The sequence below is a fragment of the Etheostoma spectabile genome, chromosome 18 (assembly GCF_008692095.1).
Source record: "Etheostoma spectabile isolate EspeVRDwgs_2016 chromosome 18, UIUC_Espe_1.0, whole genome shotgun sequence".
Lineage (NCBI taxonomy): Eukaryota > Metazoa > Chordata > Actinopteri > Perciformes > Percidae > Etheostoma > Etheostoma spectabile.
Genome location: NC_045750.1, coordinates 19,946,257 through 19,963,968, shown reverse-complemented (window position 1 = coordinate 19,963,968; position 17,712 = coordinate 19,946,257). Strand labels below are relative to the sequence as shown.

General features: G+C 39.1%; 1 protein-coding gene and 1 long non-coding RNA gene across 2 annotated transcripts in view; both read right to left on the bottom strand.

Moving 5' to 3' along the window:
• mdn1 (midasin AAA ATPase 1) overlaps positions 1 to 17,712 on the bottom strand; it is a 1,030,807-nt gene that overhangs the window by 620,485 nt on the left and 392,610 nt on the right. The gene's annotated exons all lie outside the window — the stretch shown is intronic.
• On the bottom strand, positions 11,758 to 15,915 carry LOC116705901 (uncharacterized). The gene is made up of 3 exons (XR_004336080.1): positions 15,874 to 15,915; positions 15,225 to 15,433; positions 11,758 to 11,826 (listed from the first exon to the last, which is right to left on the bottom strand). It is a non-coding gene; the product is annotated as an uncharacterized LOC116705901 (long non-coding RNA).

Genomic DNA, 17,712 nt, shown 5'->3' with positions numbered 1-17,712 from the left:
AGGATGGCTTCGGTTTTGCTGCTATTTAATTGAAGGAAGTTGTCAGACATCCATGCCCATCCATTATAGACATAATACCAGCTGATCTGAGTGGGTGGCTGATCTTTAATGCAATATCTACATTGCCCATTATCAGCAACCATTAATCCAATGTTCCAGAGGAACATTATGTTTATTAATCTGATATCATTTTAAAAAACTAACTGAGAAAACACTGGAGAATCCTTTTGCAATTATGTAAGCACATAATGTAATTTGAAAACTGCTGCGCTGGTTAAAAAAACAATGCAACTGATCTCAGCTGGTATTCTGTCTATAATGGAGTGCAATGGAAATTTCTAAGTGACCCCAAACTTTTGACCGGTAGTGTATATGTGTTTCTTACTCACTGCACTCATGTCTATTTTATACTGAAAATGATCTAATGACTAATGACTAAACTGAAGATAACCGTAAATACAGTAATATCATACTCCACGTAGGTGGTAATGATACCCGATAACGCAAATTGGAGATCACTAAAATTAATGTTAAGTCACTTTGTGCATATGCAAAGACAATGTCAGACTCAGCAGTTTTCTCTGGACCCCTGCCAAACCTGATCAGCGATGACATGGACAGCCTCATGTCATCCTTCCACTGCTGGTTGTCGGGGGGGGGGGGGGGCAGCTAATGATGTGGGCTACATACTGTAGATACCTTGAGGGCGTTCTGGGGAAAGCCTGGTCTGATTAAGAGAGACGGCATTCTTCCCACGTTGGACAGAACCGTTCTCATATCAAAAAATCTGACCGAGTCTATTATCGCTCACAAACCATGACAACCCAAGTTTCATATTAGTAAGCAGGGGTGGAGTGCAACACGCTCCACACGTCACATCATCACATGTCATTTAACTGACGCTTTTATCCAACATGACTTACAATTGCTGTTTGTCAGAGGTCGCACGCCTCTGAAGCAGCTACGGGTTAAGTGTCTGGCTCAGGGACACATTGGTTAATGTATAGCATTGGGAATTGAACCCAGACTTCCCACACCAAAGGCATGGGTCATATCCACTGCACCATCACCCCCTCCTCTGTGCTTCTGTTGGAGCAGTCGCCCACTCATAATCCCATAACCACATTATCTGTCCCCCGACTCAGATCGGTTAAATTAAAAGTAAACAAAAGAGGAGCTATACTTAACAACCCAATTAAAATTAATTAAAACTATCACTGCAATGATAGAACATTAGATCTCTGTCTCCCAAAGCAGTACTAGTAAATGATTTGATATCAGATAATCAAATTGATCTATTGTGTGTCTAAATGAAGACACTCCTCCCAGTTATAATAATACTCAAATTCCTAGAGGCCCTGGCCAAGGGGGAGTGTGTGTGTGCGTGTGTGTGTGTGTGGGGGGGGGGGGGGGGGGGGGGTTGCAGCCATTTTTTATTCAAGCCTGTTAATTACCAAAACTTGTTTGATAGCCTTGTTCTTAATCTTCGACATCCATCATGGAAAACATTACAGCCAATTATATTTGTTGTTGTATACCGAGCTCCAGGTCCGTCTTAGACAAAGTACTTCTTGTAGGGGATTTCCATGTGGATGTTGACAATGATAGCCTTAGTACTGCATTCAACTCACTACTAGATTCACTTGGTTTCAGTCAGAGTGCTGGCATATGGCATCGAAATTGAAGATGTAATAGTATTTCTGCAGAATTCATTATTATTTGACCATTTCATGATAACTTTCAAATTCTTACTATCTGAGTATACTAAATTAGATAAAAGCTTCAACACTAGATGCCTGTGATCTGACAGTGCTATTGCTAAATTTAAGGAAGATATTCCAACAGCATTTAACTCAATCTTGTGCTTTAAAACAGAGGACCTTTACAGTATGTTAACTTTAGTCCCTTCCAAATTGATAATTTTGTAGACGGTTCTACGGCCTGCTAACGGACAACTATAGTTTCTGTTGCTCCCCTTACAAAGACGATGATGAAGCAAAGGAAACTAACACTTTGGTATAACTCCCAAACTCGCAAATTAAAACAAATCTTGTGAAAACATGAAATTAAATGGCATGCCATCAAACTGGAAGAATCTTGGAAGAAAATTGTCAAGACATCTGAAAACCTATAGGAATGCCCTCATAAATGCCAGCTCAGATTATTGCTCATTACTAATAGAACAAAATATGTGAGTCACAGCTCTTTTGAGTCATGTTTTCCTATAGCTGAGTAGTGACGACTTTATGAGCTTCTTTAATGATAAAATTGTAACAATTAAAGATAAAATTCATCAGGTTTAAACGCCGGACTGATAGAAAGAATGATAAGACTTGACATATACTTAGACTGCTTTTATCCTATAGACCTTCAACAATTGTTAAAGGTCTCTTCAGCTAAGCCATTGACCTGTCTCTTAGACCCCATCCCAACGAGGCTATACTTGAAGAAGCATTACCCATGGTTGACACTTCATTACTAGATATGACCAATATGTCTTTATTAACAGGTTATACAGCTGTAATGGTCACCCGTACTGTCTTCATGTGCAGCTTTTTTTATGTGATGGGGAACATGCATGGACTGACTTTTGTATATTTTTTCTTATGAGTGTTTTGTTGTTGTAGGCGTGGGTATAAAGGAGACTGGGAAGTGACGTAAAAAAAGATAAGAGACTCTGGAGTTTGACAGGGGAAGCGGTCGGGATTGGAGAGGGCTCTGGTTTTCGCAGGCTTGCCAGATGGGGTCAACTGCGTGATAAATTGTATATTTTTCTCGGTGGATTATCAGTTGGGAATTTTCTCTGGACTACTGCATCAACCCTTCAATTAATCGGACAATTGCGTAAATTACCAGTGCAACAAATATTGACTGCGGCGTCTCGCCACACTTCACCTGGCATTTTTTTTGTGTTTTGTTTTCAAATGAGGACTGTTCTTTATCCGGATTATTTAAGTTACCTAAACTAACTTTTAAACTGCGGGGACATTGTTTATTGGGGGGGGGGGGTTTAAATGTGTGCGAGGGTTCATGGTCGGGTTGAATATATTTGTATGAAGGAGTAGTGTGGCCGACCCTAATTAAACGAATAACTGGGGGTAAGGCCGACATTTCATTACGTTGTTTTGTTTTAATACACTCTGTTAAACCTATATCTATGTTTTCCTTCGTCTGTGAACATGATATTAAGCTCACTTAACGGTACTTAGAGGGTTTGTGGTGGATGACTTAGTTGCGGTTTAATGAAAGTAGCAGGGGTAGGTTGTATACACCTTGGCAGTGATCAGATCCCCCGTTACCTTTAATTTCTTTTGCGTGATGTGCTTTTCCCTTGCAAGGTGAACTGTTAATTCAATTCAATTCAATTCAATTTTATTTATAGTATCAATTCATAACAAGAGTTATCTCAAGACACTTTACAGATAGACCACACTCCAGAATTTACAAGAACCCAACAGTTCTAGTTTCCTCCAGAGCAAGCAACAGCGCGACAGTGGCGAGGAAAAACTTCCTTTTAGGCAGAAACCTCGGTCAGACCCAGGCTCTTGGTAGGCGGTGTCTGACGGGCCGGTTGGGGTTAGAATGAAGAGTGGCAATAACAAAAATAGAAAAAATTAGTAGTTTGTAGCAGTTCTTTGTAGTAGTTCATGGCATAGCAGGACGCTGTGCGGCATTACAAGGCACAGCAGGACGTAGCAGACGTAGCAGGACGTAGCAGGACGTAGCAGGACGTAGCAGGGCACCGCAGTGTAGCAGTTGAACATGGCATCACAGAACGTGTAGCGGGACCATGGCGATAGCTGCTACCTTGATTTCGGAGCCTCTCTGATCCAAGGGAACATGCTGGGGAAAAAAGAACATAAGGACTCCGGGGAATGACTCCCCAGAGCTAGGTTAGTAACAAGCATTTCTGGGACATGGATGCACATAAATGAAAAGATGGAAAGATAGAGGAGAGAGGAGCTCAGTGTATCAAAATAAGTCCCCAGCTGTCTAAAACTATTACAACAAAACCAAGAGAGACGAGGTAAAGAGAGCTCCAGCCCGGCCGGGCTAGAACTCTCCCCAACCGGATCGGGCTGTATGCCAAGTCTCCCTTTAGTTCTATTATATTCTTGATTATATGTTAGATAAATCTGAAAACTATGTGACTAACTACTACTCCCTAACAATATTCGATTCTATGCCCTAACTAGTGTATCAAAATAAGTCCCCAGCTGTCTAAAACTATTACAACAAAACCAAGAGAGACGAGGTAAAGAGAGCTCCAGCCCGGCCGGGCCAGAACTCTCCCCAACCGGATCGGGCTGTATGCCAAGTCTCCCTTTAGTTATATTATATGATAGATAAATCTGAAAACTATGTGACTAACTACTACTCCCTAACAATATTCGATTCTATGCCCTAACTATAAGCTTTATCAAAAAGGAAAGTCTTAAGCCTACTCTTAAATGTGGAGATGGTGTCTGCCTCCCGGACCCAAACTGGAACCTGGTTCCACAGGAGAGGAGCCTGATAGCTGAACGCTCTGGCTCCCGTTCTACTTTTAGAGACTCTAGGAACCACCAGTAACCCTGCATTCTGGGAGCGTAGTTCTCTCCTAGGGTTGTAAGGTACTATAAGCTCTTTAAGATAAGATGGAGCCTGACCATGAAGAGCTTTGTAGGTGAGAAGAAGGATTTTAAATTCTATTCTAAATTTTACAGGAAGCCAATGCAGAGAAGCTAAAACAGGAGAAACGTGATCTCTTTTCCTGGTTCCCGTCAGAACACGTGCCGCAGCATTCTGGATCAGCTGTAGAGTCTTTATGGATTTTTTCGAGCAGCCTGATAGTAAAGAATTGCAGTAATCCAACCTAGAAGTAACAAATGCATGGACTAATTTTTCGGCATCATTTTTAGACAGGATATTCCTGATTTTTGCAATATTACGTAGGTGAAAAAAGGCGATCCTTGAAATTTGCTTTAAGTGGGAATTAAAGGACATGTCCTGATCAAAGATGACTCCAAGATTCTTCACTGTGGTGCTGGAGGCCAGGGTGATGCCATCCAGAGTAACTATATCTTTGGATAGTGCGTCACGGAGGTGCTTGGGTCCGAGAGCAATAACTTCAGTTTTATCTGAGTTTAACATTAGAAAATTACAGGTCATCCAGGTTTTAATATCTTGAAGGCACGTTTGAAGTTTAGCTAACTGATTAGTTTCATCCGGCTTGATTGATAGATATAATTGAGTATCATCTGCATAACAATGAAAGTTTATGGAGTGTTTCCTAATAATACTGCCTAAAGGAAGCATATATAAAGTGAACAGGATTGGACCGAGCACAGATCCTTGTGGGACTTTATGACTAACCTTGGCGTGCACAGAGGATTCATCGTTAACATTAACAAACTGAGATCGATCTGATAAATAAGACTTAAACCAGCTTAGAGCAGTCCCTTTAATGCCAATTAAATGTTCCAATCTCTGTAATAAGATATAATGGTCAATGGTGACGAGAGCCCACAATGACGTGCACTTGATAGCCTGTTCCATTGTACATGTTCTCCAAATGCTAAGGAGGACTCTGACCTACTCCTGAAGGATCCTTGACATTGAGAAACGGGGACTGAACCCCGAGTTGCTGTGCATCGGAGTGTGAGTGTGTGTGAGTGTTTATCTGATGAGCAGGTGGCACCTTGTACGGCAGCCTCGGCCACAGTGTATGAATGTGTGTGACTGGTGAATGTATCCTGTACTATGTAAAAGCGCTTTGAGTAGTCGTTAAGACTAGAAAAGCGCTGTTATAAATACAGCACATTTACATAGTAAAGCTACAACTTGTACAGTTAGGATAATATTAATAGTTCTACTTTTAGTAATAATTCAGAAAAAAGAAAACTATAAATACATTTGTTTTCAGATCAATAACCCACAGGACTTAGGGGACTATTTAGTCACATGTAATCCTTTGATAGAAGCTGCAGAATATCACAAGTGCAGTGACTGCAAACCTCTTTGTCAATTTAAAAGTTCCTCAAGCGCAAGGAAACACTACTCATGCAGTCAATTTTGTGCATATGCAATTTAGGCAACACACTATGCTACATTTACTAGACCTGTTTACAATAAAATAGTTTTTTTCAAGAGAAAAATTGCATTTGCATCTCCTGATTACAGCACATCTTTCTGTACTGATGGTTGGAACATAACTGATGAAAAAGTTATTTGACAAAACGATGTGAGGGGAGTGAATGTACTCTTTCCCCATCACAATACAGCTCTACTAAACAGAAAAAGTTCAGTATAAAAGTAGTTTTAGCTCTACTGTAAAGTGTGACTTACCTTTCCAAAGGGTTGTATGGAAATGTACTGGAACTCTGTCAATGTTCTATTTCTGCTGTCAGTTCTGATGTTTGGTTATGATTTTGTTTTAAATAAAAACATTGATGAATGTAGTTCTGCTGTCAATTCTGTTTTGTTTTTCTTTTTTAAATAAAAACATTGCTGGAATGTAACTAAGTGCATTTCCTTAACTGTGTGTATGTATAATATGTGTGTGTGTGTGTGTGTGTGTGTAATGGACACACAAGCACAGGAAAGTTGTAGGAGTTTGTTTTTTGAAGATATCTTTGCCATATGGCATAAACAAAAAGTGTTAAGTTGAATAAATCACTCAAAATGCAAAGAAAGTAGTCAATGAATTGTATGTGTTCAAATGCCTCTTGTGAAGGATTTCATAAGGTCTTGAGGGAAACTGATGAAAAATGGCGTATTTATGTTACAGGGAATGTGTAAATCATCCCTTTTTACAAAACAGAAAAAGTTCAGTATAAAAGTAGTTTTAGCTCTGCTGTAAAGTGTGACTTACCTTTCCAAAGGGTTGTATGGAAATGTACTGGAGCTCTGTCAATGTTCTATTTCTGCGGTCAGTTCTGTTTGGTTATGATTTTGTTTTTAAATAAAAACCTTGCTGGAATGTAACTAAGTGCATTTCCTTAACTGTGTGTGTGTGTGTGTGTGTGTGTGTGTGTGTGTGTGTATTTATGTATGTATGTATGTGTGTGTGTGTTTCTCGGTGTGTGTGTAATGGGCACACAAGCAAAGAGAAGTTGTAGGAGTTTGTGTATGGAGATATCTTTGCCTTATGGCATAAACAAAAAGTGTCATCAAGTTAAATAAATCACTCAAAATGCAAAGAAAGTAGTCAACGTGTAGTATGGGTTCAAATGCCTCTTGTGAAGGATATCGTAAGGTCTTGAGGCAAACTGATGAAAAACGGCATATTTATGTTACAGGGAATGTGTAAATCATAACTTTTTTGACGCACTATACCATCCCTTTTCTCACACACACACACACACACACACACACACACACACACACACACACACACACACACACACACACAAACACACACACACACCCAATACTTTTTTTTATCCAACCCCAAAGAAATCCATAATTTGATGCAGTGTAACGGAGCATTTAGTCAAATGTGAATAGTTTTTTATTTCCATTTCAGTAATCTTCAGTGTTGTGGTTGTATAACAGAAGTTGTTAAACCGAATTATCTACTTTTAAGTCATATTTTAATAACCCTTTTAGATCCTCAATCATTTTATAACTATTATTTAACAAGAGGAAGGATTTTAGTCACGAGTCTGTCTCTGGATGTTGTGAGCCAATCTGAACTTATGTCTTCATTCAGTTTCCCATACATTCATTTATATTTAACAGCCCCGAGCAGTCTCCCTTTCAGAAACAAAGGGTGACTACATTAAGTTTTTTGGCTGGCCATGCTGTACTCACCAGGCACGTCAGGAAGAGCTTCTCTGCTGTGTCACGGACAAGTATGGGTTAACCTTCAAGACAAGTTTTCCTGTGATTCAGTGCAATGTTAGATGTCTAAAAAATCAGTGGAAAAAAGACCAACAGACTTTATTCAGAGCAGTGAATATAGGGCCTATTTACAGAGTTAGACTGCAGTTGTTATTTCACCATGGGATCTGTTGACAAACACAAGAACTTTAGGTAATGTTACAACTTAAGAAACCTAGACATTGTTTAACAGATTGGGCTGCACGATATTGGAAAAAAATTGACATTGCACCGCAATATACTGATTATTGTAAAATTTAAAAATACTGTAACTTTTACGAGATGATATAAATAGCTGGAATATTCTCAATTTACAGGTTAACTATGTAGGGGAGTGCATCTGAATGGAAAATAAATAAAAAAAACTATTTTCTTATCTGAAAAAGCAAGAGAGCATTTCCAAAGTAATTTTGGAAGGGCAAATGAGGTAGTTAAATACACTGGTTGACTCACATGTAACCATTGTATTCATACTGCCATATTAAAGGCTAAACCCAACAATGACGTGTATGTTGCTTTTCCTAAAATAAAGGGGCTCCCTGATGTAGCTCCCATACTGTTCCTCGCTCTTTTCCCAGTTGCGGTCGAAATCTAGCGGGCCTACTTTGTTTGTTTGATTACGTGATCAACATTGATTGGAGGTCTGCATGTCACGCACTCGCAATAAACTGTGTATACAAGAACACTTAAATCAGTGTAAATTAGTATTACCTTTCCAGCTTTGCGGCTTCGAACACTAGTTACAAGACAGACCCTTGTTTCTTAAGGCTAACTGTAATGGCTATTGCTTTACTGGTAGCAGATTTCTGACAACTCTGTGGTGCAAGATGGCCAGGAGATGTCGTGATAATGTTGCTTAGTTCATCTTTTCTACAGACACACACGGGAGGGCCTCACTTCCTGTTAGGGCTGCACAATTATGGCCAAAATGATAATCAATTATTTTGATCAATATTGTGATCCAATTATTTGTTGATTTTAACCAAAACAAATTTTGTCACATAGGCTATTTATAACTGCTTTCACATCCATATTATGCTACATTCTTCTCATGTTGAAGGTGTATGTTGTATAGACATACAGCTGCAACACATGTAAATGAAAATTAGCTATCTGACATAAATAGCGTAGTATTTTTTTAAATGTATCTCTGTTTTCAACAATAACTGATTAAAAGAGCTAGGGAGAGAGAGGGAGTGCAATGGACGCTACTAACGGCTGACTCGTTATGAATGGGTCCAGCACAGGTCGAATGGTGGGTCAGCAGAGTTACACACGTCGTGTTTATGAAATGTCTGTGTTGTCACTGCGCTGCGTTTTTATGAACTATGATATTCTGGCCATTGGTCACATCTCTTGCAGGTCCAGCAGGCTCCGTCTCACACGCTATTACTCTACCAACTGAAGTTAGTTGTATTCAACTTCTGTGTTTTTACCATGGCGGCCATGATTGCAAAGTTACCAGCGGAAACACTGGTACAAAGACAGGTTTGCCTCTCATGCTTAACAATATACAGCTGTTTTAATAACAATTAAAACTGTAGACAAATGTCAGAAGTGTGGACCGGCTCTGTGTGGCAAAGCTGCATGGAGAGAAAGAGGAGAGAGAGTAGAGAGATCCAAACACAGGCACACCTTTACAGAAGAAATGGGTCATGTAACGCAAAATTAAACCATATCAATATAAACAACATTGCAGCGGATGCGAGGACATTAGGTGCATCGGTGCGTCCTAGAGGAAAAATATTACTCGCGCCCTAGAGCCCTGTGAGCTAACAGACACTAACTAGCACGGACTAGCACTGGTCACTGCTGTTGTCTGAAAAACAACAGACGGGACAAAATGTTGCGTTTAATGGTAAACTGGTAAACCTTGAGACCGACGTATAACGACTGCTATCTGTTGAATTTTCCTCATGTTACTCTGTCCTCTGTGACTGTCTACATCTAGAAACTAAGCTGCGCGGTACAGGGAACAACTCTGACTGGCACATGATAAGGCAGAGGTTTATGGAGCGGTAGACTGGCTTTGCAAAAAAAAAAAAAAACAGCGTAACTCTTGCAAAATTGATTGTGGGAAGTCAAAATGTGATTAAAATTTGATTAATTGTGCAGTCCTACTTCCTGTAACAAACCCCATTAAACTAAAGTTACGTCACATGCACACGTTGCCCACATGACCACCTGCCTTAAAGAGGAAGGGTTGGCTAGTAACAATCAAGTAAAATAAAGTAATGTAAAGAAAACAAAGAACTGTGCAAGTGTTTTCTTTATATCAAGCAGCAATAAAAGTTGTAGCGTTAATCACACGTCCTGCAATGTGTTCTATTGCAAATGCGCACATTGTGATGTAGAGAAACCGAATTATCGTGCAGCCCTAGCAGATAGACAAAATACACATTGTAGATCAACAGTGTGATTTAGGTGAACGCTCCTAGTAACTAATAATCAGCTGAATTATTGCTCTCGCCAACAGACGCCACGGTTGTTAAAATAATAATGTCCCCCCTTTAATGTTTAACTAGCAGCAAACACAAAATAAATACCCTGGGCCTTGCCGAATTCCTTCCATAAATTTCACAGATAAGTCTACCTGTTCATCAAGCCTATCCAAGAGATTGTCCATGTCGTGACCAAAGGCTCCCCTCTTGGCACGGTACAGCTTAAGCAGTCTAGGACAGTCCTCATCTAAGGCTGCTCTAAAGGTCCCCAATAAGTCTTTAGTAATGACACAGTAGAACTCCTCACAAACCTGTAGAAGTCAAACAAAGAACAAAAACATCTAATGATTGAGTTTGTAGTCATTTTGACAGTTATTCTGGATACACTTACACCTTAAAATAATTCTCAAGGAGTTCATCTAATTCTGTTTAACAATCTACACTTTGTCACACAACTTAATTACACAATACCACTCTGAATAAGCCAATGGATGACCCTGTGGTCACCTTTGCTTGAAAAGCAATCAAACTAAATATCTGAATGTTTTATTTTTAAAATCTGCCTTGCCTGTTCTCTCAAAAAAGGAGCAGGCCACCTCTCCTGGATTTCTACGACCATGGGCTCCACCTCCACAATCTCTTTTCTCCTCCATAGGAGAATGTGAAGTCCATCTTCTCTCTGATGAGTTCCATGTCTTTCCCCTTCTTTTTAATTTCACCCACCAGGAAACATCTCTGGTCTTCTAGCGTCTCATTGTAGTTTTGTGGCTCATCAGGAACATGATTGACTTTGCCTCACTTGATTTTTTCAAGGAAAACCTGCCCTTTGTCATCCCTCCTTCTTTTCCTGTTTACACTGACCTCATTACATCCAACCTGGTGCAGTTTTGATTGGTAGTTTCCAAGCTTGAACTTGATGCTTGTTGTCCAAACATCGTATCCTGTGCCGCTACCAGGCTCCTTAAGGCATGGATGTTGACAAGTTCAGAGGAAACTGATACTATTTAATATTTCTCAGGGTAGGCTTTCAGGGCAAATATTTCTTGTTCCAGCATGTCTAGAATTTCCATTTTCATGTCTTTCGTTACACTTAGACCTTGCCCAGTTTTTTCATAAATTTCATTGCCCTTATGGAGCTTTAACTCGACATCATGAGAAAGAGGGGACCACAAACAGAGTAGGCCACTCTGAAATGTTTCACATGAAGGTGCAAATAATTGAAGAAGAGCTGTGGGAGAAGGCTGGTGAACTGATACTGGCTGTATCAAGGGAAGAGATGGTGGATGAATGCGATGGTGTTTGTGATTCATCAATACTCCAAATAATGGGCAAGACAGCCTTTTCTGGTGGCAACTCTGCAATGTCCATCAGGGGACACACTGCGTTCCCAAAATCCGGGTCTTCATATTGTACAGCGAATTCACCGTAAGTTTAAGTTTTTGTTGTAGTCTTTTTCTCGGGTCTTTGTCAGCTGGACTTTGCGGATAAGTTTAGGATTTATGTGTACTCGCAGTAACAAAGCCTGTGAGGACAAACAGAGTCCACTCTACAAATCCATAATCCTGTGTCTTTTGTTACCGTTTTGCTCAAGATACCCCTGACAGCATAAACTAGTACAGCACAGGACAGTACATACCATTTCTTTTAATGCAGCAGGCTACCATCGATTACCATCAACTTTCCAGCAACTGGGTACGCAGCCAAAGGGTGGTAATCATTCAAAGCTTCTGGATCCAGGATTTCAATGTCTGTGCAACCGTCAGTTACTTGGTAAGACCTGTAATGTTCGATGAACCAAGAGGAGAGCTTTGTACTGACAAAGGACACTTCCTCAAAGTTGACCACAATGTTGTAGAAATGTGGCAGTTCAAAGCATTGCCTAGCAGAAACTAGCATGCCCTTAGTATACTGGGTCCCATAGAAATTAACATTTGGCAAGGGACACAAAATCATGATGTGGATAATTACAGTCCTCAATTTCCCTTCCAATGATGTTTTAACCATATCAAAATTGCCAATGTACAGTTTTGGTTTGAACAGATTTTGGCCATCAAGGTAGGATGCCATGATTTGTTGAGGTTTAGAAGAGAGTGTAAGAAGCACATTCTTGAATTTGAGAACATCATGCACCAAGTTATGCTTGGACTCAAATCGCATAGTCCACATGTCTGCACACACACAAAATACTGTTCCATTTACAAACGTATCTAGAACCTCAAACACACCATCCCTTTTCAGAGATTGTATACCAAATCAGTTTAACATTAAGGGTGCTCCGATTGATCGGTCACTGATCAGTATTGGCCGATAAAGGCTTTAAATAGTTTGATCGGTGGTCTTCATAAAGGCCATTCAGATGGGCCGATGAGACGCACTACTAAAAATTCTACGAGCTGCTAAAATGGCGGCCTCCCTACATTCACCGGTCTGGCAGTTCAACAAGGTGTCAGAAAAAGACATTACATTAGCGATTTGCAACGTGTGTGCCAAGGAAATTCCACAAGGCGGAAAGCTCCAAAGACATTTCAACATCGCCAACCTCATCAGACATTTGAAGGTTAGTCACAGAAATACGAGGAGTTTTCAAAGTTAACGCTAAGGCAGAGAGAGAGAGAGAGAGCGGAGTCGTGTAGCAGCTCCGGCGCCACTCACTCAGCTGTCTATAACAGAGACATTGCAACGACAGCAACCCTACAGTAAAGAAAGCAAGAAAGAAAAAGGAAATAGCCAAAATAATGGAATTCATATGCCTTGATCACCAGCCACCGTCAATTGTGGAAGATGAAGGGCACCGGCAACACGTCTTACATTGATTCACGCTACACTCTGCCAGGGCGTAAATATTTCACTGATGTTTGCCTGCCGCAGTTATACCAAACCGTGTTTGCACACGTTGACGCCCTTATGAAGAACAACATCACATCAATCAGCTTCACAAGTGACACTTGGAGTTCAAATGTATGTCCCATGTCCATGTTGAGCCTAACTGCGCAGTTTATTAATCAAAACTTTGAATTAAAAAGAGTTGTGCTCCATTCTCAAGAATTTTTGGGGTCACACACCGCGGAGGCTCTTTATTCAGCCTCCTTTTTCTCGCATGGGGAATCCTGAAGGAAAAAGTGCACGTTATTCTAACGGATAATGCCAAGAACATGGTAAAGGCCATGAGGGATGCAGATCTACCCAACCTGCCGTGCATGGCTCATACAATGCAGCTTGCCGTTGCCGACGGAGTTTTATTACAATGCAGCATCGCTGATATACCCGCCTATGGAAGACGCGCCGGTCATTTTCAAACATTTGTTTTTTGACAACACAATAAAAGTCGTTTCCCCGCTCTCGCACAGGCAGCACGAGCCTACCGCTGTGCACCATGCACAAGTGGAGATAGTGAGCGACGTTTAAGCACAACAGGGAATATTGTAGATGAGAAGAGGAACAAGCTGTCTGCCAAAAATGCAGAAATGCTTATATTTCTAAAGAAAAATCTGCCATTGATGCTTAACAAGTAAGCTTCAAGAGATATGGCTTTACTAATCTCTATTTAGTTTTCTTTGTTCTGCACTTTAATTACACTTTAAGTTTGTGTTAGTTAACAATGACAGTTCTTTGTAACTTATTTCGAAATAAAGCTTATTTGTTAAGCTCTGAGCTGTTTAAGATGTTTCTCTCAGGAAGTAGAATGTTGACAGTTTCCTGTCAATAATAGTAAACAGTTGACAATTCTCAGTACACTAACTTCTATTAATTTTAATACATATACATTGTTGTTAAGACTATTAAAAATTAATATATGACATGATAAATTGAAGGCTTCAAATAGACCCAGTGATCAGTGACTGGTATTAACCAATACTGCTTTCAGCAATTGGTGATCGGCCCCAAAAATCTTGATCGGAGCCCCCTTATTTAACACCAACACTCTTTCCAAGAGCAGCCAGCTAAATTAATGGCAGGGAAGAGCAAAACTTTGCTGGTAAATTTAGCACAACCCAATAGACAGGGAATTTTGCTGGATGTCCTCAATGGGTTACATACTTCAAAATCATCAATGTACAAGCCTAAAGAAATACTTGTCTTTTGCATGCCAAAATGATTGTTTTCTTTGAAGTACACGCTGTCTTAAAAGGACCTGTATTGACCAGGTATATCTACTTTAATAAACACTAACTTTTCTAAAAAAAAAAAAATCTGACGGTCCCAGTAAATTCTCTAGAACCTGAATGATTGAAACATCAACAAAAGTATTTTTATGTGTGGTGCTATACGTATATTCAGTTGGCTCAGTTACAGTAAGTGCTGTTTAAAATAGAGGTTTCTCCTGTGATTAGTGGACAGCGCACCTTTTTTCCTCAGCAGTCAAAGTAAGTGGATTGGTTTGGAAAATAGAATCATTAATTTCTTTAACAACACAATCCACTATTTCAATGCTATGTTTAGTAAACACTTCTTTGATTTTTTTAAATGAATGAACTTTAGAAAAGTGCAGAATGTCATTAACTAATTCAACAATTTTCTGTAAAGCATATTTGGAGACGTGCAATACTGATTGCATACACAGAAAAAAAAAGAAGCAATTTCATGTTCAAGAGTCTCAGCTTCTACATATTCTACTTCACCGTTGTTACTTGAACCACTTTGTGATGCCTCTACCTCAACAAAGTCATTGAGTTGCTTGTCAACAATATGAGTGTCAATGGCACAGGTTTCATTTTCAGAATGTACTATTAGACAAGTTGTAATGTCCTTTTCATTCTTGTACTTTCTGCTTCTTTGTGAACTGAAGGTTTTAAGATTGTTAGTTTTAAACTCACACCGTAGGAAGGGGCAATGCACAGTCTGTTGATTTTTTAAAATGATGTCCCAGATGAGTGAATAAAGTGTGCGCAGTACAAGTTTCTTTAAATTCACATAACTCACAGAAAAAAAGACAATGTCACCTGCCTTCTTACAGTCCTCCAATGTGATCTGGTAAGGTGGGATTTTAACGCACCAGGAGTTTGGAAGGAACACACAGTCACTGTAGATACAGGGCCAGTGAGATCCTCTTTTGTGTCGTAGTCTATGGTGCCTCAACAGATCTTCTTGACTTGAGCTGAGAAAACCGCAGAACCCACACCTCAGAATAACTGAAATGAGAATTAAAAGGCAAATTAATTAATTTACTTTAAATGGATCTCTAAAACAAGTAAACTAGAACAACAACGTGTTAGAAATAGCATGATTATATTGTTGGTTTATTAAGTTAATGCAGTAAAAATGTATTGCTGCTTAATGTGTTTGTACTGCTGCTTAGTTCAAATACAAAAAGTCTTTACCCAATATCATTACCCGACCTTTGATAAAAGGTTGGGATGCTTGATTTTAGTTTATACTGTTGAAAAAGATATTTTTTATTTTGTGGTAATTTTGGAGGCAGTAATTAGAGGTGCTGAGAACTATTTTTGGACATACTGAAGGGTGTTCCTAATATTTTGTTAATCCCGTTTAATTTTGGGCTGCTGGTACAACTCATCACATATTATAGAGTCCAAAATGACCATTACAATAAATGAACACTTCTCTCTACCTCTAGCAAACAAGGGAGGGCTTTGGTAGAATCATAGCGGTCTATGGGTAGAATATTAGTAAAACTTCCCCAGTGGGACTGACCACAGTGCAGCATGCAGGACAAGTGAAGTTAGAAATAAGCATTTAGATATTTTGTGAGGAATATGCAGGGTCAACATTGTTGATGTAAAAATGCACAAATGTATTAAACACAGTGTGGGGACATATGCAGGTATACAGTAGACTCAATAGCAGTTTATTATTATTATTATTAATGTTGTTAGGTACACCAAGATTAAACTAACTCAGTGTCATACAATAGCGCTGAAATAAATCCATCCTTCATTAGGCTTATGAGTTTTTGAACTGAATCTATGTTATATTACACAGTGAGAAGGGTCATACATATTTAGTAGGGGTGGGAATCACCAGATACAATATCATCACGAGGCTTATGCCACAATATTTCATTGCGATTTTAAACATATTGCAAAATATTGCAATTTATTACTTTTTTTTCTTATTTTTTCCTTTTCATTTTTTAAATGATGTCCCCAAAAGGAAATGTTGTCAACATCTGTTTTATCTAAAAGGAAACATTTTTGTTTTTTCATATCACTTCAATTTTCATTGCTGCAAAATATGTTTGTCGAGCAGACAAACTGACCAACACATATATAATAAAAGATCGACACTTGGCGGCTGTGCATTGATACAGTTTTGCCACTGAAAATATCGCGATACTATGCTTTACAATTTTTTCCCCACACCCCTAATATTTAGTATATTCTAAACACACACACACACACACACACACACACATATGTATAGATATACGGTTAACAACATATTAAGAACACCTCTCGTATAAGCCAGGCCCAGTACAGTTAAATAGCACCACAAACAGCCTTCAAATACACCAATAAAATAAAAAAATCTTTCAAATAGATTAAATAAACTAACCACCATAACTATAAAGGAAAAGTTATAATGCAGAGCCATTGTATTACGATGCATTAGTTCTGTTAGTTTACCTAAAATCTAAAGTGATTGTAACATAACCAGTAAATGACAAAATGACACTGTGGATGGGGCTCAACGTTACCTCCGACCAACTGCCCGCAGCCTATCCCGCATCTTTAGTCAGACCTTCAGACGAGCAAAAGTCTGCTGTTACTAGCACGGTGCTAGACGTTTCGTTTTCTAACCTCTTCAGATACACTTGAAAATACATGCTTTTCTCGCCTAAATTTTTACCCCCAAAAAAGTGATGCAGTTTCCACATACTTTTGCCCTCTGGGATGACCCTGAGGTCATTGGGAAGTTAACACTCAATTCTTTGTTTCTAGTGGAAGTGTGACACTAGGCCTTACTGACACAGAGTTAAAGAAGTTAGAACACAGAATTTCTATTTCCGTCCAAGTAAATCATCTGTAAAATTAATAAAATACACTACTGTCAAATGGGCTACATTCAAAAATAGTACCCTAGCCACATGTCTCAATTTAGAACAGAAAAAATCCAGAAAAAAATTACTTCTAAAGTGGATTTTATATGAATGTATTTCTACAGATATGTCTTTGCGTTTTTCTTATTTCTTATTTCTAAAAAAGCCCAAAAACTACAAAATATAATACTTCTGAAATACAAAAACACATCCACATCACTCACTCACATACCTGTAATAACTACATGCATAGATTTATAGGAATAAGTAATCATAATTTGATGAAATGGTGAAATGCCATAAGAAGGCTTTATTTTTGCTTTGACACAGCTGGAGCCATCACAGGGTTAGTTTTTTCTGGCCATGTCTGATATCAATCAACTCGTCTTCTTATTGGCTACACAGGGATGC